The 14,792-nt window shown below is 40.7% G+C and overlaps 1 protein-coding gene across 1 annotated transcript in view; it reads right to left on the minus strand.

The window, feature by feature from the left end:
* The window catches only part of LOC125455542 (ena/VASP-like protein), a 273,330-nt gene that overhangs the window by 257,704 nt on the left and 834 nt on the right, over window positions 1–14,792 (minus strand). The window lies entirely within an intron of this gene.

Genomic DNA, 14,792 nt, shown 5'->3' on the forward strand with positions numbered 1-14,792 from the left:
GTAATTTAGTCCTTTGACTTTATTCTATTGGCCTCGTTGACTGTAGCTGTGCATTGATTGGATGCACTGAACTTTAGGTCAAAAAGTTTCTTTCAATTTCATCAGTAGTCATTTCAAACACCATTCTCAAGACATTTGAGCATCTACTCTTCCTCCCGGTGCTATAATTTATGATCAATCACATTAAAATTTTTTAAACATTCTGTTTAATGTGATTTTTTTTTTAAAAAATCAATACCTCAAGCAAAGGTACATTATATTGCATTTACTTCCACTTCTATTTTCGATTTTCTCCAGTGCTCCAACCCACATACAGCAATCTATTGGTACAAACCAACACACCATTCCACACTTTGATGGCAAAATAAAAGAGAAGAAAACTAAAAGATAATTTAGGAAAGGAAGGTTCTCATAAACTCCTTCCCAATTCCTGGGAATGATCACGCAAGCTCTAGGAAACAATGGTGAATGGTAGTTGGTAGATGTAATGACAATGGGCAATGTTTCTGTCGTGTATGTTAATATTAATTTATGATCATGCAGTAGTGTTATTCACTTGGAGTGGACACAGGGTTAGATTTGATGGGATTTTATTCAGGAAAACAAAGATACACAGTCTTCACAAAAATGGTGGTGGTTTTGTTCATTTACAGGTTGATGCAAATCGGGGTGTGATGAGGTCGGCATGAAAGTAGTCAGGATAACAAAGTGTGAAGCTGGATGAACACAGCTGGCCAAGCAGCATCTCGGGAGCACAAAGGCTGACGTTTCGGGCCTAGACCCTTCATCAGAGAGCTCTGATGAAGGGTCTAGGCCCGAAATGTCAGCTTTTGTGCTCCCGAGATGCTGCTTGGCCTGCTGTGTTCATCCAGCTCCACACTTTGTTATCTTGGATTCTCCAGCATCTGCAGTTTCCATTATTTATGAAAGTAGTCAGGCCCTGTTTCTCTTTTCACTTAACGATCTCTGATCAATTGGGGAAGGAGATGAACTGTTCCTATATAAAAAGTTAACATGCTTATGATAATTGTTTTCGCAAATACTCATTCAAACATGATCACACTTGTATATCACACAGTATGCAAAGCTTTTCTGATGACATTTACAAACTTACGGATGAATGTAAATAAACTCTAACTACTTTAAAAACTAAATCTTAGAATGAAAAACTGCAATATGTACTGCAATATGACATACAGCAATATCTTTAATACAGCCCTTACTACATATTTTCATAATATTTTCACATCCCATCTATGTAAGGTCAAATTTCAAATCAATTTTATCATATTAAACTAAGTTAATCAAAATCAGTCATAACAACAATCAGGATATGAGGCAGAAAAATAGATCCTCAACTGTAAGTCAGAGTGAAGTTAATGTCACAGTTAAGATTGGAATGCAGTCAGTAATAAATCTAAGTATAGTAAGGACGCTCGAGAGTTACAAGTTAGCCAGGAAGGATCTAAAGAGAGAGCTAAGAGGAGTCAGGAGGAGACATGAGAAGTCTTTGGCAGTTAGGATCAAGGAAAACCCTAAAGCATTCTATAGGTATGTCAGGAATAAAAGAATGACGAGAGTAAGATTAGGGCCAGTCAAGGACAGTAGTGGGAAGTTGTGCGTGGAGTCCGAAGAGATAGGAGAGACGCTAAATGAATATTTTTTGTCAGCATTCACACAGGAAAAAGACAGTGTTGTTGAGGAGAACACTGAGATACAGGCTATGAGACTAGACAGGATTGAGGTTCATCAGGAGGTGTTAGCAATTCTGGAAAGTGTGGAAATAGATAAGTCCCCTGGGCTGGATGGGATTTATCCTAGGATTCTCTGGGAAGCTAGGGAGGAGATTGCAGAGCCTATGGCTTTGATTTTTATGTCATCATTGTCTACAGGAATAGTGCAAGAAGACTGGTGCACAGCAAATGTTGTCCCCTTGTTCAAGAAGAGGAGTAGAGACATCCATTGTAATTATAGACTGGTGAGCCTTATTTTGGTTGTGGGTAAAGTGTTGGAGAGGATTTATAATCATCTAGCAAGGAATAATTTGATTTGGGAGAGTCAACATGGCTTTGTGAAGGGTAGGTCGTGCCTCACAAACCTTATTGAATTCTTTGAGAAGGTGACCAAACAGGTGGATGAGGGTAAAGCAGTTGATGTGGTGTATATGGATTTCAGTAAAGAGTTTGCTAAGGTTCCCCACAGTAGGCTATTGCAGAAAATACACAGCACGGATTTGAGGGTGATTTAGCAGTTAGGATCAGAAATTGGCTAGCTGTAAGAAGACAGAGGGTGGTGGTTGATGAGAAATGTTCATCCTGGAGACCAGTTCCTAGTGGTGTACCGCAAGGGTCGGTGTTGAGGCCACTGCTGTTTGTCGTTTTTATAAATGACCTGGATGAGGGCGTAGAAGGATGGGTTAGTAAATTTACGGATGACAGTAAAGTCGGTGGAGTTGTGGATAGTGTAGAAGGATGCTGCAGGTTACAGAGGGACACAGATAAGCTGCAGAGCTGGGCTGAGAGGTGGCAAATGGAGTTTAATGCAGAAAATTGTGAGGCGATTCACTTTGGAAGGAGTAACAGGATACAGAGTACTGGGCTATAGTGTGGATGAGCTGAGATCTCGGCATCCATGTGCATAGATCCCTGAAAGTTGCCACCCAAGTTGATAGGATTGTTAAGAAGGTGTACGGTGTGTTAGGCTTTATTGGTGGAGGGATTGAATTTCGGAACCGTGAGGTTATGTTGCAGCTATACAAAACTCTGGTGTGGCCGCACTTGGAGTATTGTGTGCGGTTCTGGTCGCTGCATTATAGGAAGGATGTGGAAGCATTGGAAAGGGTGCAGAGGAGATTTACCAGGATGTTGCCTGGTCTAGAGCGAAGGTCTGATGAGGAAAGGCTGTGGGACTTGAGGCTGTTTTTGTTAGAGAGAAGAAGGTTAAGAGGCGACTTAATAGAGACATACAAGATGATCAGAGGATTAGATAGTATGGACAGTGAGAGCCTTTTTCCTCAGATGGTGATGGCTAGCACAAGGGGACATAGCTTTAAATTGAGGGGTGATAGATATAGGACAGATGTCAGAGGTAGGTTCTTTACTCAGAGAGTAGTAAGGGCCTGAAATGCCCTGCCTGCAACTGTAGTAGACTCGCTGACTTTAACAGCATTTAAATGGTCATTGGATAAACACATGGATGATAATGGAATAGTGTAGGTTAAATGGGCTTTCAGATTGGTTTCACAGTTCGGCGCAACTTCGAGGGCTGAAGGGCCCGTACTGCGCTGTAATGTTCAATGTTCCAAAGTAATATTGTATTATAAAAATAAATCCAAGGATTAGAGAATACAGCTGAAATGAATAGCAAAGCTTATGAGAAAGTTTCAAAGTAATTGCAAAGAATTACAGCAAACAGCATCTGTCCTATATTGCTGTTTGCGGTGCACTTTCAAAGTTATGACTAATTTGATGTATTACTTTCACATTATCAAATGCATCGATCAAGAAAAACAGTAAAATGACAAGTAAGCCTTTAAAAATAACACTTAAAGAATGTCTTGCTGAAATAAACACACAGGCATTTCCCTTTAAAACTCTGTGCTATAAACTTTTACAATCTGGGATGTTTCAACTTTGTTCCTTTTATAGTGTTCAACTGAAATAAACATTTCATTCCTTTTCCATTTATCAAATCCTGTTCCATTTTTGGAACCTTTTGTCAGGTCATAGTTGGATAATGGCCTTTTGATTGTTCTTTGGATGAATGGGACAGAGCTCAATTTGAATGTACTTGGTTTGATTGCATTTATGTTCAAATTATCCTTTGTACTGCTGTCTGGAGAATATTCCTCCTTTTAACTATACATGGTCTATTTGCATGTTTCACTAGGTGGAAAGCCTGAGTGAACCTACTAGGTTTTGAAAGTTCTGTTCTGCTGTCATACATACAAAAACTTATAACAAATGTTCTTTTAATTTTAAAAATGCATCTGTTTCAAATAACTTTTTGCATATTTTATCAATAAATATTCCTGAACTGAATTAGAGTCAGAGTCATAGATAAAACACACAATATTCTGAAAAAACAAACCTGGATGATTCGCAATATTTTAATGCTAAAATGTTGCCTTAGCTGAAAAATTGTAAAGAAATTAAAAGTTGTTGAAATAAACGATTTATTTTCCAGCAAGAAAAAACAAGTTCATATTAAGTTACATAAAATAAATCCAAGCGCATAAAGTTGCAAAATGTCATCTGCAGTATGTCATCTAAATAACTGGAACTCATATTTAAAAGCACCACAAGTCTGTACTGGTTTAAAAATATCCTCCAATGAAGAATTGGATTCTATTTATTTTTGGTGCCTTGGTGTGGGTGTACTTAATATGTCATTGCACTGAAACTACTGTCATTTGGTGGCATAATGAACCATTTCATGCTGCCACATAATTATAAACAAGGTACCTAAAATGTGGATCCAATATGGTTCTGCCTCCAGAATCTTGTCAAGGCACAAGGGTAGAAATTACTTCACAAAATGCACCACTAAACCTGCACCAACCACTCTCACTCTTTGAGGATATAGTGTGGTTACAAAAAGGCAGCAAGATACTTAAAAGATCTCAATATTGTGTAAATACATGTATTTGCACTTTAGAAATAAGCATTTAGTTTAGAAACACTTTCATCTGTTAAGGGAGTGTGTTTAATCCTGCGGTAATCACACTAGATCTAAGAAATTAAAATTCGTGTAATAACACTATTGGTTCTTTGGATGCCACATTAACACTAACTCTTCAATGGCTCACTACAAAATTTTGTACAACAACGCAAAAAAAACGAATAGAACATTAGTCAATATGTCAACCCCAAGAAGACTCAATTCCTTTATGACCTATGGAACATTTTTCTCAGGTATGATATCATATTTTTACAGGTCTTACCAGTTCAGTGGATTAAGATTAGTAAATGTATAAAGTATTGGGAAAGATCTGTAGCTTGGGTTGTGGAGAGATTGTTGACCTGCTCGCCAAGCCGGCTTATTTTTATTCAGATGTTTCGTCACCGCGCTAGGTGACATCATCAGTGAAGCTTCCGATGAAGGAATTTCCTACAGGCGTGGTTCTCCACCCACACTTCAATCAACAAACATATAGAATTGGACCCCCTATATAAACCCATACAGATCAAAACCGGAAATTACAGTACTCACTTTAACAGACCGGACAGTATAAATTCCAAGTGGAGTAGAATAACATCGCTTCATCCGAGGCTCCACTAATGATGTCACCTAGCATGGTGACAGAAGTCTGAACAAAAATAAGCCAGTTCGGCGAACAAGTCAACAACCTCATTAGTAAATGTAATAACAATGGGAGCCAAACTGTGCTGACAAATTAATTTAATGCTGAGCCTACAATGTTCTTGCCTGAGCAAATGCATCTCATTGACACAGACATGCGAGATGCTGGAAATACTCAGCAAGTCAAGCAGTACCCATGGAGAAGAACCAAGTTAATGTGCGGAATCTGCCATTGTTAGCTGATCTTGCTGCTGTCTCTGCTGGATAGCCAGTGAGAGACCGATGTTGCTTTTTCTAAGGAAAACAATCGATTATCCTGCCAATCAGGCAGCGTCAAGGACATTGGTAGGTCTTCTTCTGGAGTTAGGTCCTCTGGGGCAAATCATTCAGGTGAACTAGCTGCCAGCAGTTCCAGAGCTCAGCAGCGTCACAGGGAAGGTTGAGGATGCTGTTCAATCAGCATCCTCAGAGTCCCTGGGCAGTCCTCAGGGTAGTTTCCTTTACTTATCCAGATGTGTTAGGACACACCCATGTAGCAGATGGTACTGGTACCCAGGCCTCCTGGTCCAATGACTTGGACACTACCACCATACTACAAGGGCCCTTTCTGTCATTAGGGTAATGTCCTGGGACAAACCATCTTCAATTGCTTTATCAATGACTTTTCCACATAAGCTCAGGTGGGGGAGTCATTGATGATTGCACAATGTTGATTAACATTCACATCTCCTCAGTCACTGAAGCAGCCCATGTCAATATGCAGCATGACCTGGCCAGCATTTAGGTTTGGTCTGTTAAGTGACAAGAATCATTTATATCTGACAAGTGTCAAACAAGTGGGGTTACCACTGACTCGAAACTAAACGGGACTAACCACATAAATACTGTGGCCATAAGAACAGGTCAGAAGCTGAGAATTCTGCAACAAGTGATGGAATCCTTTCCACTTGCTTGGGTAAGTCCACCTCCAACAATATTTAAGAAGCTTGACACCATCAAGGTCAAAGCAGTCCATTTTATTGGTACTCATCTTACATCATCAATATTCATTCCTTCCGACACTGACACGCAGTGAAAGCGGTGTCTACCATCTATGAATGCAATGCAACAATTCACCAAGGCTCCTTAGACAGACCTGACAGCCCCACGACACCGAGAAAGACAAGGGCAGAAGGTATGTGGAAACATAACTATCTGCAAGTTTCTCACCTAGTCACACATCATCCTCAACTACAACTATACTGCCATTTCTTTGCTGTTACTGAGTCAAAATTCTGGAACTCCCTTTCCTACTGTACTGCATCCTGCATCCTACATCCTACACCACACGGATGTAGTAGCTCATGGTGGTAACTTACTACCACGTGTGTAAACAATGATTGTCAATTAAAGTTGAGCCAGGACAGCCTGAGGATTAGGTACCTCTCAGCCCATTTAACTGAATGCCATCACCTCCAACAGAACAAGATCCGGGCCAAAATCTTGGATGTTTAACCAGTCTTTTCTCCACAGACACTATTTAACCTGCTGTTTAATTGAGCATTTTCTGTTTTTATTTCATATTTCCAGCGTCTACAGTACTTTGCTTTAGACCTGACTCTCAAGTGCTTGTATGCATCTATGAAATCATGTAACAATTTTCAGTTTGCTGTCTCACTCTATAGCTGATGCAATGTCTGATTTCTGAGTACAAGACAATCTTCACACACTAATGTCATCACACCTAGCATTCTAGGCATAACGCCAGGATGGTGTGCCTCTTCCCTGACACACAGGTCAAGCACTAGGGGACGTTACAATAAATCTGTAGTGTGGGAAACAGGAGAGTATATTAAGAGAACAAAATTAGTGTATACAAACCATTGGGAAAGACAGATAGACAGACATTTAAACACTTCAAGGTAAGGCTAATAAAAGGCCATTGTGTTGGCCAAATACAAGTTGTATTGAGTAATTGAAGGAATCTTGCCACAAAGCCCAGTGAGATTTTTCACCATATAAAACATATAATGGAATGCGCCTCTAACTCCCTACCCCAGGTCTATGGTGACCCTCTATTTTACCACACACCATTCCCAGAATAACTCATCATTCGCTGGATATCCATCGAAACACTGACATAAAACGTCCCCACCACATCTTTGCAAACTGTCACCCAGACAAGCATTGACAATCCAGTGATGCTCCCCACCAGCAAACAGATGGCAATATAGCCACATCACCATGTTGCCTCTGGCCACTCTAGCCAGTATGGTTGACAAACCCTCACATGTGCAACCCCATTGTCACCTGCTAATGCCCAGGCCACGCACATTACCTGTCCTAGAGACGTCCTGTCTGAGAGATCCTCACTGAGTCCCTGCGTCACTTTCCCTAAGATCCAGACATCACCTGCAAATTCTCATAGTCCACTAGGGGAACATCACTGACAGACAAACATTCGATCAAGGCCAAACATGGGCTTTTATTGATAGCCCGCAAAAAGGAACACAATGCAGTTCACATCCACAATGTGGACCAAATGCCAGCATCTTGATCTTGACAGTCCATATTGATCTTCAACACCAACTCATGTCAACCAGCTGCGGCCTGTCTTACAGGGCCTAATCCACATTCACAAGGAGTGCTTTCTTCAATTCAATGTCCACATCTTTCTCTCAGATGACTAACCCATTCCCTTGGCTCCTCAGCATCTACTGGATCAACTTATTGCCTGCCCCAATTGTGCAGAGTGCAGCAGACTAGGGTGGTGTGGTGCTGTCTCTCTGGGCTATACCGGAGGGTACCCCTAGACTGCTCCAAGTAGCGAAACTACACTTTCATCAGCACTGTTTCACCACAGCCCTGATTCCTACATTTAATTATTAACAGACAGACCCTCAGGACTGAACTTGCCCTAGACCTCTGACTGACTGACTGACCAGCAGCCATTAGATTTGACTTCAGAACTCTGACTGCTGTCTTTGCTTTATCCCGACTGATGATACACAACTTCCCTGACTGGTGACGCTACCCCTATAGGGCAGATCCTTTCTCACTACTCAGGCTGCAGACAGGTAACCTGACAGTGGGTGTGACAAGCTGACAAGAGACCATGGCTAAACCCCTAGACAGCATGCAGAATGTGCCTCTAAGTGACAGAATCAGAACCCCCTAACAAACAACTCTTTAGTGAACTGAGAACTAGCCCACACCCAGTTTTCGACATGGCCGTTTGGCTGAATACGCATCCTGTGCATTTGTCGCACTGGCAGCTGGCACATGGTGTAGGTGTTAAACAGAGGTCTCAGTTTGCTGTACAGCAAGATGCTCCTCCCTACCACCACTCCCAGTGAAGGCAGAAAATACAATTGAGAACAAAGCTGAATACAGAAGGTTCAGAACAGAGGTAAAAAAGTAAATAAGAGAAAAAAGGGATTATGAAAATAATGCAGGTAGCTATGATAAAAGGAAATCCTTCGATAGGTTTAGAAACATGTTGTAAAAAGGGGTAGTAGGGCAGGTTAGAGACCAAAAAAGGAATTTACACATGCAGGCTGGAGAATATATCTGAGATGTTAAATAATATTTGCATCAGTTTTTATTAAGGAAGGAGATCCAGTCCAGATCATGGTGACAGAGGAGGAAGCTCAGTCGCTAGAATGGTTTAAAATCGATAAGGAGGTGGTATTGGATAGGTTGTTGATACTTAAAGTTGATGAGGCACTGGAACCAAATGAGATGCATTCTGGGATATCAAAAGAAGTGAGATTGGAAATTGCAGAGGTACTGTCAATAACCTTTTGATCTTCACACAACTCAGAGGTAGTGCCAGAGGACTGGAGAATTGGAAATTGGACCACAGTTCAAGAAAGGTTGTAAGAATAAACGCAGCAATTACATACTAGTCAGTTTAACTTGAGAGATTGGAAACTTTTTGAAATAGTTACTTGGAATAGAATTAATAGTCTAATTGAAAAATATAGGTTAATTTGAAATCACGAACATGGGTTTCTAAAAGAGAAATTAAGTTGAACTAATTTGTTAGAGTCTTTTTTGAAGTGGTAACAAAGTGTGTAATGCTATTGAATTGTTGCAAAATGGACTTCCAAAAGATACTCAATGCAGTTCCACTGATGTCAACAGGACGGGTTCAATTCTTACACCAGCTGCAGTTAACATGAAGGGCTCTCCTTCTCAACCTCTCCCCTAGAATGAGACATGGTGACCCTCAGGTTAAACCATTAGCAATCGTCAGTCTCTCTCCGACTAATGAGACAGGGGCAGTATGTGACAATGGTGATTTTATCTTTAGGTCTGGAACACACTGGCTGGAAGTGTGATGGAGACAGGTTCGACTGAGGCATGCATGAGGGGATGAGATGATTAGTTAAATATAAATAATATTCAGAATTATAGAGCAAAGGTAGGAGAAATAGGCACTAAGTCATAAGTGTCAGTCAGGTAGTCAGTGTAGATATGATAGGCAGAATCCCCCTCACTATGCACCGTAACAATTCTCTAATTGAATATGTTAATGACTGCATAATTTACTTTCTGGGTAGCAATTTTCTGTGTAAACAGCCAAAATAATTCAGATTTTCAAATTGTGTTTTATTCACTGGTTTTGAATTTAGTTCAGTTGTAGTGGAAAGTATCTTCTATTGAAGATATTGCATTCTTGGGAAAAGGAATCAAAGTTAAGTGGCAGTCTTGGAAAAAATCTTGACGCAAAAACAGTAAAATTACAACGGCCCAGATTGAAAAGAATTTATGCTAAGATTTTTAAAAATATATCTAAGACTATAACAAGACAATAATCTATAAGGTTTGTCCCAAATGATGTCTCAAAATAACCACTCAATGACTGTGTGACAGGAAATATGTTACCAATATGAGCTCATAATTCCAACATGGTAAATTCTATTCAGCTTCATTCAGACCCTAACAACAAGGAAAAATTAGAAAGCAAATGAAATTGTAGCACTGTTATGGACTTCCAGGGCTGATAGTCTTGTAAACAAAACACTAGCTTGCCCTTTTGATCACAGAAAGCACAAGATGTGGATGTGGATGTAGAAAGAGGATAATAATTTAATAACATAGAGATGTTATTCTTGTGTAATATTGGTGCCAAATCTAAATAATACATTGTGAATTTCTTTGACATTTCATAGAAGGAATGCAGTCATTTAACACAACATAATAAACTCTGTTCTTAAACTTGCAAATAAATCTAACGGCATGTAACACACAGAGTCAGACAAACTTCCAATTCTAAAGTAATTTATAATGCTAAACTTAATCTCTCAAAATTACATTCAGTATTCTCCCATTGTTTAATAGCACATTAAACTGAACTTGTCCATGCCTGAACTATTCAGATCAGGAAAATTTCAGCTATGACATTTGCTTTGGGGTGAATTAGGTGAATTCAAGTGGGGGACTTCAGCAAAGACAAGCAAGAAAGTCACTTGGATTTCGGCTGCTGAAGCTATACCACCATGATCCTCGCTGGGCACTGCCCAAGTGTGGTCGTCGGGGTAAGTCAGAATTAGACTTAGCTGAGATACTGTCAATAACAAGTATGGTTCTGACATGCACTGTCTAGTGTCATGCAGGGATGGGCAACTGGGTATGGTATGAATGGATTTAGTTCTGCAGATATATGTTGCCAGTAAGTCACTTTGAGGACAGTGGAATAAACAGTGAGGCAGAGAGGAGGTAGGAGCATTATTTCTGTCCACTTTTATTTTACTCAACTGTTTGACCTCTTACTCTGCACTTCTCCCTTTCAGTGTCCATTCATTTGCAAATACATCCTCTTCTACTAATTTTGTCTTAAATAAGTTTTCAAACTTGTCCACACATTTCTTCCTCTGCTTCATTGAATTTTCACCCTTTTACTTTTCTACCTTGTTTGCTTCTTTTCAACTACTTGCAAGCTTTTTGTGCCTCATGTCAACAGAATGGTCACAAGGTCAAAATTATCAGTAGAAAACACTCACGACATGACCTTGTGTTCAACTGCTGTCAGATATTATTTATTTTACATTGTCCCACTTTAAAAGTTGATTTTCTTACTATTAAAGTTACTCATACTTCACAGATTGACAAATGGAAGATATATGACACTAAAATATAACTGGGTTGATTTTGCTTTTAAGGACTGTATTCCTTCTATTACCCACGATATAATACAGGAAAGAGAACATACTTGAAAAAATAATGACTTTTCATATTCTGAGTGATCATCAATGAAATTGCAATGAGCACATAGGGACATGGGACGCAGGAGCAGAAATAGTCCATTCCACCCTCAAAACCTGCTCTGCATTCAAGAAGATCAGGTTGTGATCTCAAACTCCACTTTCCTGCCTGTCCCTTTAACTCTTGAATCTATTGTCTGTTAAAAATCTCTCAGTCTTGCATAAATACAATAGGCATAATCCTCCCAGCCCTGGAACAAAATGGAAAATGGCAAAAAAGCTGGGAGAATTGCATGAGATTGATAACTGATGATGAGAGCAAAGAAGTCCTACTTTTCAACCAAGTGTTGAACAGTGAGATGAGATTCCCACTAGAGAGCTGTGAGGGTCCTATTTTCAAGTGTTAGTATGCATTAGTATCAGCATTATGCAGTTATCCATTGGACTCATTGGATTGAAACTAGACGATTTCAAGTCCCAATGTGAAAGTCAGAGTGACTCCAGCTCACCGCTTACTCCACCAGTCCTCTGTCAATCACCAACATTCAAAGGCACACTGCTCCCCGCCATGACCCAGTCAGCAAAGCCAATTTACTTCTGACCAACATGTCTGGGAGAATTAGCAGGCTCCGTGCTGGCTGGACTTTTAAGGATGGTATCCGTAGCAGGAAACCAGAGGTCCCAACACGCATTAATATTTCTGCCTGCAGCAAGAGGGAGAATACAACAAGTGGTGTGCTACTGGGGCATGCTGTTTCCATAACTCCTTCATCTCAAGCAAACATTCCATGAACTGCTTCTAAATTAATTATTTTTAAGTGAGGAGGTTGAAACTATACACAGTCCTCTAAATGTTCTCACAAATGCCTTTTACTGTTGCAATAAAAACTTTTCTTCTTTTATTTTCCATTACCCTTGCAATAAAGGCCAACACAGGGCAAGTAATATTTGCAGCATACAAGAGCAATGACAATTTCCAATAGGAGAGAATCTGACCATTTCTCCTTGAGATTCAATGGTATCACAATCACTAGATCTCCTAGTGTCTACATCCTGGGGGATATAATTGACAAGAAACTCAACTAGTCCAGCCAAATAAATACAATGGCTTCAACAGCAGGAGAAACTGGGAATTCTGCGGCAAGTAATTCACTTTCTGCCTCCCCAGTGCCTGGCCACCATTTTCACAATGCAAGTAGGAGTTTGATGAAATGCTCACCACTTGCTTAGGTTAGTGTAACTCAAATAAAGCTCGAGAAGCTCCATAAACCTGTCCACTCAATTGGTAGCCCACCCACTACCCTCAACCTTCACTACATCCAGCTGTAAATGCACAGTAGTGACAGCTGTGTGTACAAAATACTAAATGCACTGCAGCAACACAGTAAGCCGTCATCAACAGCTGGTCACAAACCTGCAACCTTTACCATCGCGAAGAATAAAGGCATCAGATAGATGGGACCCACCGCCCACAAATTCCCCTTCGAAGTTTTAGCAACGATCTGTCCTTCATCGGAGGCTCCACTGATGATGTCACCTAGCGCTGTAAGGAAACATCTGAACAAAAACATGACAGCTCGGCGAGCAAGTCAACAACCTAATTCCCCTTCAAGCCCCAAACCATAGCCACATCATCGTTCTGCACCTGCCTTAAGTCCAAATCTTGGAACTCGCCTAGTAACACCACTCTGGGTGTACCCACACCGCATAGACTCAGCACCTTAAAAAAGGCAACTCACCCCCACCTTATCACGGGCCATAAAGAATGGGTAATTAATGAACACTGGCCTAATCAACGAAGCCCATATCCCATAAAACACTGTAAACTAACGATTAACTTGGATATGTTAGACAGTATAACTTACAATACAACAGTTAAGTTCGGTACAGAAACAAAGTTGCTGGAAAAGCTCAGCAGGTCTGGCAGCGTCTCTGGAGGAGAAAACAGAGTTAACGTTTCGGGTCCAGTGACCCTTCCTCAGAACTGACGGTGGCTGGGAAAACGTCAGTTTATATGCAGAAAACAGGGAGGTGGGTGGGGTAGGGAGTAAATGATAGGATAGAGCCCAAAGAGAGAAAGACAGTTGGACAGAGAAATGAGTTGCGAACGATCAGGCTGGGAGGGTGAACAGTTGTTGATGGGGACTGTTAGTGACTAACAACGGGGGGGGGGGGGGTTGGAGTGGCAGGCTATGTGGTAAATTCAACAATCAACTTTCAATTAAGGTAACTTCTTCGAAAATAATCTGCATCCCAGTGTAGTGATTTTATACAATTTAGGAGCAAATTACTGCAAATGCTAGAACCAGTACTGAAAACAACATCAAGACTCGAAACATTAGCTCCCTCTATCTCCACTGATGCTGTCTGTCCCGCTGTGATCTCCAGCAGTTGCTGTTTTCAGTAGTGATTTTCAGCCAACTTTCACGATGCAAAAATCACAAATTCAAACATTAAACTGAAAAACAAAAACCTCAGCAATAAAGTTTCGTTCCGAAAATTGTCTTTGGTTTTGTTTTTCGCGTTAGTATATACGTGTATATTCTAAACACAAGGAAGGTCCCCTACACAACTATTTAGTGACAGATGGTACTCATGAAGGCTTTGCCAAGTCCATAAGGGTAGATCCCTACTCCTGTCCGCCAACACGGCCTTTCTTGCTAGTATGAATCAATTTTAAATGTTGCTACTTATGTCCGGAAAATACAAACGACGAGACAGCTATGCAGCTGAGCGTTACGTTGTAGACTGAAGTTATGTCATTGCTACTGTCTGGCTCCTCCTTTGCAAAAAGCAACATGCTTCCTTGTCATTCCACCTCCCGAATCAACCCACAGGGATAGCGTATACTATAAACGACATCTGGCCTTACAACTTCATTCAAGTGTGTCATTAAAACAATTACTACAAAGAACAATGTTTATTTCACATTTAATGGCGAGCCAGGTTGAATTTTAAAATCCCACCTCATAGCTGGCACAATACACGACAGGGGCTGCTTTAGGAAAGGTTCTGAGGATTGCCAGTTTGGGGACAGAATACACCGTTAAAACAACACGGGTAGGCAACTATGCTGATGTTAAAAAATCTGCACTGCTGGCCGAGACCAAACAGACCCAAAATGCACCGGCAGCAGATTGAGGCTAAGGCACTGGAAATCACTGGGGAGACGAACAGCAGCCGCTACTGGACAGAGCAGCCTCCAGCCCCTGGAGCTCCAAACTGGAGGACACAGCAGAAATCCGTTTTTAACCTAGAACACCCAGCATTAACGCATTCCCGCCTCAGCAATTATAAATAAGC

This window comes from Stegostoma tigrinum, chromosome 10 (genome assembly GCF_030684315.1).
Source record: "Stegostoma tigrinum isolate sSteTig4 chromosome 10, sSteTig4.hap1, whole genome shotgun sequence".
Taxonomy (NCBI): Eukaryota; Metazoa; Chordata; class Chondrichthyes; order Orectolobiformes; family Stegostomatidae; genus Stegostoma; species Stegostoma tigrinum.